We start from the raw sequence: 9,600 nt of genomic DNA, 5'->3' as shown, positions 1-9,600 counted from the left end.
TTTTCATAGAAAGGTAGAGCAAAAATTGGTTTTCGTGAAGTCAAATAGAGTAAAATCTTTGTTGTGATATATACATGAAAAAGAATTTGAGAGTCTAAAAGTGAACAAGATTTTAAGAAACACAAAGTTTTGCGTCAACAACAATGTTCATAGTAAGACTACTAGGGAGTACACAAAGGCGTTCAATCTTTCGCATCTTACATCAACAAGTTAGATGCAAATAAAACATTTAAGCACAAACTTAACTCAATCAATTGTTCAAGATGAGACAACTAGAGAGTACACAAAGGCGTTCAATCCGTCGCTTCTCATATCAACAATTGAGAGTAACAAAATCTTTTGATAAGAAAAAATAATTCTTTTGAAAATAAATAAAACTTTTTAAGAACGGGTTATACACAGAGTATGTATAAGCCATTTTGAAATAAATAAATCGTTTAAGCACGGGTTACATACAGAGTATATGTAAACCATTATAATATAAATAACACTATAAAGCCCGGGTTACATACAGAGTATATGTAAGCCACTTAATAAAGGAAAAAAAACAAAGAAAATCTTTTTGTTATTTTTCAAAATTTTATATTTTTGTATTTGATTTTTGTCTTTTCAAATTTTGTATTTTGTTTTTCAAGAACAAAATAAGTTAAGGTTCAAGATTTAACATGCCAAGCTTAGAGATAAGAAAGTTAAACCTTTTCTCATCCAATGGTTTAGTGAACAAATCTGCAAGTTGGTAGTCAGTTCCCACAAAGTAGAGTTCGATGTCACCTTTCTCAATATGATCTTTGAGAAAATGATATCTCACATCTATATGCTTTGATCGAGAGTGGTTTACTAAGTTGACTGCAATAGCAATGGCACTTTGAGAGTCACAATAGATGGGAATATGATCATATTTCAGACCATAATCAGTAAGCTGAGTCTTCATCCATAACACTTGAGCACAACAACTAGCCACAGCCACATATTCAGCTTCGGCTGTTGATAGTGACACACAATTTTGTTTCTTGGAAGACCAACTCACAATTTTATCACCCAAAAATTGTAAAGTACCGGAAGTGCTCTTGCGATCAAGCTTACAACCTGCATGATCTGCATCTGAATAAGCGGTTAAATTGAATCCAGTATCCCTAGGATACCAGAGACCTAAGTTGGGTGTACCCTTCAGATAACAAAATATTCGTTTCACAGCTTGAAAATGTAAATCAGTTGGAGCAGCTTGATACCTAGCACACATACATGTTGCAAACATTATATCTGGGCGAGATGCTGTAAGATACAACAATGAACCAATCATACTTCTATATCTCTTTTGGTCAAATGGTTTCCCGTTTTTATCAGCATTAATACTTGTACGAGCAGCCATTGGAGTAGAAATTGAAGAACAAGTAGTCATATCAAACTTTTTCAACATGTCATGAATATACTTACCTTGTGATATGAAAATACCATTTGGTAGTTGTTTGATTTGAAGACCCAAAAAATAGTTCATTTCCCCAATCATGCTCATTTCAAAATGATTAACCATTAGAGATGAAAAGTTACGGCAAAATGTTTGACTGGTTGACCCAAAGATAATGTCATCAACATATATTTGGACAAGAAGAACATGCTTACCTTGTTTGCGAATGAACAGGGTAGGGTGAATTGTGCCTTTGGTAAAGCCACCTTTAATCAAGAAAGTAGATAAGGAATCATACCATGCTCGGGGTGCTTACTTAAGACCGTAGAGAGCCTTGTCTAACCTGTAGACATGGTTTGGCCTTTTGGGATCAACAAAACCTTCTGGTTGTTCAACATAAACTTCTTCTTTGAGATCACCGTTCAAGAAAGCTGTCTTCACATCCATTTGAAACACAGTGAAGTTTCTGAATGCGACATAAGCTAAGAAAATCCGAATAGCTTCCATTCTTGCAACTGGAGCAAAAGTTTCATCGAAATCAACACCAGGTTGTTGGCAATAACCCTTTGCAACTAATCGAGCTTTGTTCCTTACTACCACTCCATTCTCATCCTTCTTGTTCTTGAAAATCCACTTTGTGCCAATAGGTTCATCTTTTCATGGATTTGGAACTAATCTCCATACTTTCAGTCTTTCAAACTGAGCGAGTTCGTCTTGCATAGCTTTAACCCATTCTGGATCTCGAAGAGCTTTAGAAACAGTTTTGGGTTCAATGTTTCTAAGAGAAAGTGCAACAAGACACTCATTCACTGAAGTACGAGTAGTTACTCCGGCTTGTGGATCTCCAATAATTTGATTTGTAGGATGATCTTTTCGCATACGTGACCATTTGCGATCATGAGGAAGAGGATCTTGTTGATTGACATCAACATCATCATCATTAAAACCAGAGTTTTGCTAAGAGGTGGAATTATAGCTTGGTAGAACAGCTTCCTTGTAGGATGGATGATAGAAATCAAGAGGCACATATACATTTGGAGTGTTCATCGGATTGGTAGTCTGGGTATATTGGGTAGGTTGTTCTTGAACATTCACTGGAGAAGAATTATTAGGAGAGGATTGAGAAGAAGAATCATTAGAAGAGGATGAAGAACTACTACTTGAAGAAGTAGCATTTTGCTAAGAAGAACTTGATGATGATTCATGATGGTTGTCAGGAACTGGATCATGGTTCGAAACTGGTTCAACGATGACTTGAGGTTCTTCATCATGAATCGGTTTAGAATTGTAGAATTCTTCAAAAAGTATATCTAACTCATCACTTGTAGGAGCTGGAAACTTCTTGAATTTAGATGCCAAAGTAGAAGTCCTTGATGAAGTACTTGAATCACTTGGAACATTACTTGTTGGTAGCAAACTTTCTTGCTCAAAGATCATGCCCAACATCTCATCAAACCAAACATTCATTGTTTCTTGAATTGTCTTTGTTCGGCGATTGTAGATTCGGTAAGCAATTGATGTCTTGGAATAACCAACAAAGTAACCTTCATCACCTTTCTTCTCGAACTTTCCAAGATTTTCCTGATCATTCAGAGTATAACAAACACACCCAAAGATATGAAAATAGTTGATGTTGGGTTTCCGTTTGTTAACAACCTCATTAGGAGTCTTCTCAAAACGCTAATTAACAATGGACCGATTCTGAGTGTGACAAGCAGTGTCAACAGCTTCAGCCCACATGTTGGAAGGTAACTTAAAATAAGCAAGCATGGTTCTTGCAGCTTCCACAAGCGTTCGATTTCTCCTTTCAACGACATCGTTTTGTTGTGGGGTACGAACCGTAGAGAATTGGTGAGTAATGCCTTTGGATTTACAAAATTCATCAAACACGGCGTTTTTGAACTCAATTCAGTTATCCGAACGGATGTAACAGACTGGAAGTTGAAGATTTACTTGAGTAGAAGTGATGAAATCAATCAGAATTTGAGTTGTTTCATCTTTGGAGGCAAGAAACTTGACCCAAGTATATCTTGAATAATCATCAACAATAACCAAGATGTATCTCTTCCCATTTCAGCTTTGTACTTTCATCGGCCCACAAAGATCCATGTGAAGCAAATGAAGAGGTGCTAAAGAGTTTGGAGATTTCTTCGGTTTATGAGAAGCTCGTTTAATCTTCCCAACAGCACAAGAAGGACACACATGCTCACTTTCATACTTATAGTCTGGCAAGCCTTCAACAAGATGCTTGTTGACCAAAGTATTGATGGTAGGAAAATTTAGGTGAGAAAGCCTTCTATGCCACAACCAAGAATTCTTTGATGTAGCTTTCAAAATGAGACAAATATTATCGGATGGTTGGTTATCATCGAGATTAACGGTAAGAAGGTTATCATCGCGGTCGCCACACAAAATGTCAACTCCATCTAGAGTTTGAACTATGCAAAGAGATTTTCAAAAAAGAACTTGGTATCCAATTTCAAAAAAGAACTATGCAAAGAGTTTGAACTAAGCATATTCCCCCTCCATGAATTTATCAAAATCATCTTTTGTAAAAGGTTTAACCGGAGAGATTTTTGAAAAATCAGGAATCTTGGTATCCAATTTCACACTATGGGTAGTCTCAGGAATTAGATCAACTTGAACTGACACATATTTGGTTTCACAAGAAATTAAAGTAGAAGTATCAACACCTATACTAGCACTAAGCTTAGGGTGAACCACTAACTCTTTAAGAGAATCACAAGTGAAAAACCTATAGTAGTACCATATCAAAACTAAACTATGTGCAAGTTTGTCATTAAATAAATCAGTTTGCACATAATCATCAGCTATAGTAGAAGCAGTTTGACATGAACACTCAAGAGAATCAGTCAAGGTCTGGGTGGAGGAATCAGTAGATGAAACACAAGTAGTCTGAGTGGAATGGTCTACTTCAGCACTTAGATTAGTTTGAGTAGAAACATTCACACAAACTTTCTTGGTGTCTACATCAATTAATTCATTCTTTGAACTTTGATTTTGAGACTTGAGATGATCAATGACTTGTTGTTGAGAATTCACCTTTTGTTGTAAACCTTCTATTTGTTTTTCCAAAATTGTGGATGAAACATACATTTTAGTAGGTTTAGGTGAAATACCAATTGACTCTTGGTTTTGAAAATTTGATGCTATTTCTTCTAATTTGAAAATTGAAGATTCTTTAAAATTACAGGAAGCATTTATAGCATCATAGTTAACCAAAAATTCAGTTTAAGGTATTTTCTCAACATCATCAGTCTCAAATTCATCATCCAGTGGACGAATAAATTGTTGTACCATACCATGGCGAAGAAATTTTTCATCATACAGAGGTTCAATTTGGTCTTTTGCCTTTTGTAATGGAGTGATATTCTCAAATCCCAACCCATGAAGAAGTTCCGATTTGTCAATTTTCGACTTGTTGAAATAGGCGGTAAAATCGAAAAGAGGCTTTTGTTCAACTTTATATAACTTCTCTTGATAAAAAAGTATATTCTTTTTGAATTCCTCAATTTGGTTTTTAAGATTTTCAATCTCAACAGCTTTCAAAAAACAAGTATGATTTAAATCAGAAATCTTTCTTTCTAGTTCAATATTGTTTGGTTTGGATTCTTGAAGCTTTTTATTAAGAATATCAAAATCTATTTGTCTAGAATTTGCTCGAAGCCACTTATTGGACTTTTGAATTTCAAGATCTTGATTGGCTTTTTCAATATCATGAATGGTTTTTTCCAGATTGTGACATTTATGTAATAACTTAGAATCAGGAAAAGCATTCAACTCACATTCTTTAACCAACATCCTTTCTTTGTATGACTGAAAGTCTTGTTTAATAGTATCATGATCAAAAAGTTTTAGAAAGTTCACTTTTAGAAAATGAAATACTATTTTTCAACGTCTTATTTTTGTTGGTTAATGACGTGATATGAGTTGTCAAATTTGATAAAGCTAAATCAAACGACTCTTTATCTTTAACTAATGAAAAAACAGAGTGTAGATTTACCTCATCATTCGGGTACTCATCATCAGTGCTTTCAGCCTCAAAAGTTTTGTCCTTGGCCAACCTCGTCATGAAGCACACATTTGCAGAGAGATCTTCATCTTCATCATCTGAGAGCAACAGCCATTTGTCATCTTCAGTAATCAATGCATGACCGGCTTCCACTTGCTTTGCCAACAACATCTTCTGCTTGTAGTACTCATAGTTCCGCTTACGAGGTTGCTTGCAATCGATTGCAAAATGACCAGGATTTCCACAATTGTAGCACTTTTTATCAGAAGCTTTACCCTTCTCAACAACTTGTTTGTCATAATCTTCAACTTTCTTTTCAACATGCTTGGATCCACTTGATTCACCTTGACCATTATTCTTAGAATGATAGTGTTCCTTCTTGGGAAATGCACTTGTGGAAGAAGTGCGGAGATTATTGTTTGTTGGCCTCGCTTTGTAGAACTTTTTCTTGAAGTGCTTGGTAACTGCGGCAAGAGCTTGATATAATTCGTCAGAAACACCATCTCTTGGAGCCAACATATCATCTCCGTCCCTATCAGACGAAGAAACAACTACCATTTACCTTTTAAGAGCTTCAGAAACCTTCTTTTCAACAATTAATGCCAAAGGATAAGAAGATACAACTTCTGGCATTTTGTTTGATGAAGCTTTGTTTAGGACTTGATGTTCATTGTGTTTGAAGGATTCATGAAGATTATGGATGGAGAACTTGGCCAGATTTTGATGTTGCTTAATCTGAGTTCCATAATCTTCCCACTCAGGACCAAGACCTTTGATGAATTTGATGTTTAACTCAATCTCTGATTTCTTGACATTGTTCTTCCTAAGTTCATTTATGACATTGCAAAATCTACAGTAGACAACCTCTAGAGATTCATTTGGCAATTTGCTGAAGTTGTCAAACTCAGTCAACACATTTGTCAATCTAATTTTTAAAGTTAGGTCAGATCCTTCCATTTGTCTTGCCACCTCATCCCATATCTCATTGGCTGTATCATAAGAATCAACAGAACCATAGATTTCATCTGGTAGTGCTTTGTATAAGCATGATCTAGCTCTATTATCTGCAGTTGTTCGATCTTTTTGTTCAGCATTCAAAAGATCAAGAGTGAGTATTGCACCAGTAGTGGGATGGTGATGAACTGCAAGTCCATTAAGGATGGAATCTTTAAGAAGGTGACCATTTGGTTGACATTCGACATAGTCCATAAATCTTTTCTTCCATAGTCCATAAGAACCACGGTAGAGAACTGGAGGTCTTGTATCGGAACCCAATACCAATGCTTCACGAGAAGCCATTTGAAAGAGATTTGATTTGAAACTTGGAATGAAATGAGAGTTGGAAAATTCAGGAAATGAAACGATCTTGATGAAGATCGTCCTAGGTGAAGATCGTCCTAGAAGAAGAAAGAAGTAAGACGAATTTGTGAAGGTCGTCTTAGATTTGAAAGAGTGAGACGATTTAAGAAAGATCGTCTTGGAAGAAATTTGGTGAAATTTAACTAAGTATGAAATGAAATTAAAATTGAGTAATGATTTTGTGTTTTTGGAATTGTAAACTGAAATTGAATTAAAGGAATTTGAAATGGAAATTGGAAAATGACAGACTTGGAAATGAAAACAATCTCTGAAGATCGTCTTAGAATTTGAAAGGAAAATGAGGCGTTCTTGAGTTGAAGATCGTCTTGGGTGACTGAGAAATTTTCTAAGTATTTTAAGAAAATTTGGACAGAGTTTGGTTATGAAGTGGTAGGAATGAATTTGAGCAAAACCAATCAAAAATGATCAGTTACCAAGGAAGTGTGTGATTCCCAATCACAACAACTTCAATTAAACAACCAAAACACACCAACTTTTAACAGACACTGAGACGATCTTGGGCAAGATCGTCCTAGAGTCAGGTAACTGAGACGATCTTGGCAAGATCGTCTTAGTTTTCTGTCTTAATTTTCAAAGTAAATCACTTTGAATTGACCAAAACCGATCCTTTCGGATTAGTTAGCCATAACCACTTGCTAGAACGATCTTGTGAGGATCGTCCTACAAGCCACAACACAGAAAGTATGAATGAATGAAAATTCAAGCACTGAGACGATCTGAGAAAGATCGTCCTAGTGAAGATCGTCTGGAGGTCATCTTCTTCATTACAACAGTTTGTAAAAACTCCATTGATGACTTTTAAAGCTTCAATATCTTTCGAATTACTTGGAGTTAGAACTTGAAAACACTTGCAAAATGTTTGTAATCACGTCCGCAACAAATCCTTGAACAAAATTAAGCTAATAACACAACAGAATCAAAATCAAAATTTTGAGCGCCAAAAACAAAAAATTCAATCTCGAGAATTCGATTGAATTGGAACGTAAAACTTGACAGAATTATGTTTTGAGCTATGAGGAATCTATTGGTGAACAAAAATTGATGATTTTATGTGTTTTAATCGATGAAAAATGATGAAACAGAGGACGGTATAAAAAACAGTTTTTGATATGAATTTGGATGAAAATTGAGATCAAAATCAGTTATGGATCGATATCAAAGTGATGTTTTGCTCTGATACCACATGTTATAACACGATTTCTTCTCTGGATTTGATCTCAACAATGGCGGATCAAGTGTGTGTGTTCTTGGTGTGTTTAGTGTGTGTGATTTCTAGAGAGAGAGAGAGATTGGAACGATCTTGATTAAATGTATGTAAAAATGGATCAAAGGCCTATGATTTCTAAGGAGTTGAGGGTATTTATAGTCTAAATCTACAATTAAGCTATATAACACTCCTAGTCCCTCAACCTTAGAAATTATTTCACCATGTCTTAACAACAACTAAGTCCACTAATTTAAATTACAATTTATCACTATTTTTGGATTTCTAACACATTTGTATGTCGGATGTTTATTATATATAATTGTTACTAAAATTTATGTCCAACAACAAGGTCGAATGGAGAATGTGGTTATTATGTGATGCGTTGGATATATGATTTTGTGAAGATTCAACAATATGCTTTCCCGAATTTTGTAGGTAATTTCATATGTTGTGTTTTTATCTAATTTGGTTCTTTTAATTTGCTTTCTTATATATATAAGTAATAATGTTAAACTTTTTTTTCTTTTTATTCTTGTAGATACCTGGAATAATTCAAGACCTTACGAGTACTCACAATTAGATGCTATGGTTTGTTTTTGGACAAGTGCAATTTCGATTCCAAACGACTAAAGTATGGACTATCCATTGAACGTTGACTTTATAGTTAGGAACTTTATGACTTTAAGAACTTTAACCTTGTTTAGTTTTAAAAAGATATTTAGTTTTTATACTCTATTAGTGGTTTGATTTAGTACTAGTTTGATTGAGCATTACTTTGATTGTGGTAGAGTTTGGTTTGGTATTATTGAGCACGACGTTTGTTTTTGCTCTTTTAGTTTTGGTATGAATGTTGAGAGCATATATATATAATAGGTTTTTCTTTTTTGGTATTGGATGTTTGGTATGAATGTTGAGATTGAGAGGAGGTTTTGTTTTGGAAGCATTTTTTGGTATAATATAGCGGGAACAGGTTTTGATGAGCAGCAGTTTTTTTTTTTTTAATTAAAAAAAACGAATAGAGACCGGTTGGATATAAAAAAACTGGTCTATAAAAGAAGAATAAAGATCGGTCCGATTATAAAAAACTGGTCTCTATGAGTTTGGCAGGAGATATTATATAAGCGGGAACAAAGAATAGAGACTAATTAATTAGAATGAAACCGGTCTCTATTCTAATATAGAGAATGGTTGACAACCGGTCTCTATTAAAAGACGGGTTGTAAAACAGGTCTCTAAAGTCATTTTAACTGGTCTCTATTGTATTATTTTGTACTAGTGGATGGTGATGGCGTCGGCGTCAAGTGGTGTAGGTAATTGATTCAAAGATATTTGATTTTTAAGGATAGTAAATATCTTTTAAAATATTATAAAATGATTGTGTAAGTTAATTAATTAAAGAAGTATAGATATATATAGATGATAGGAATAATACATTTTCTGGTGATATTAACTTTCGCAAGTCAGGACTATTGGGTTAGACCACTTAAGGTATTATGTTAGTCTAACTTGAGGGAATCCCCTTCCCTAATTATTTAAGTTAACTAAGTAGCTAGCCTGAGAACATATATATAAAAT

This window comes from Erigeron canadensis, chromosome 4 (assembly GCF_010389155.1).
Source record: "Erigeron canadensis isolate Cc75 chromosome 4, C_canadensis_v1, whole genome shotgun sequence".
Classification (NCBI taxonomy): domain Eukaryota; kingdom Viridiplantae; phylum Streptophyta; class Magnoliopsida; order Asterales; family Asteraceae; genus Erigeron; species Erigeron canadensis.
The sequence above is the reverse complement of the archived record's forward strand: the minus strand, read 5'-3'. Positions refer to the sequence as shown.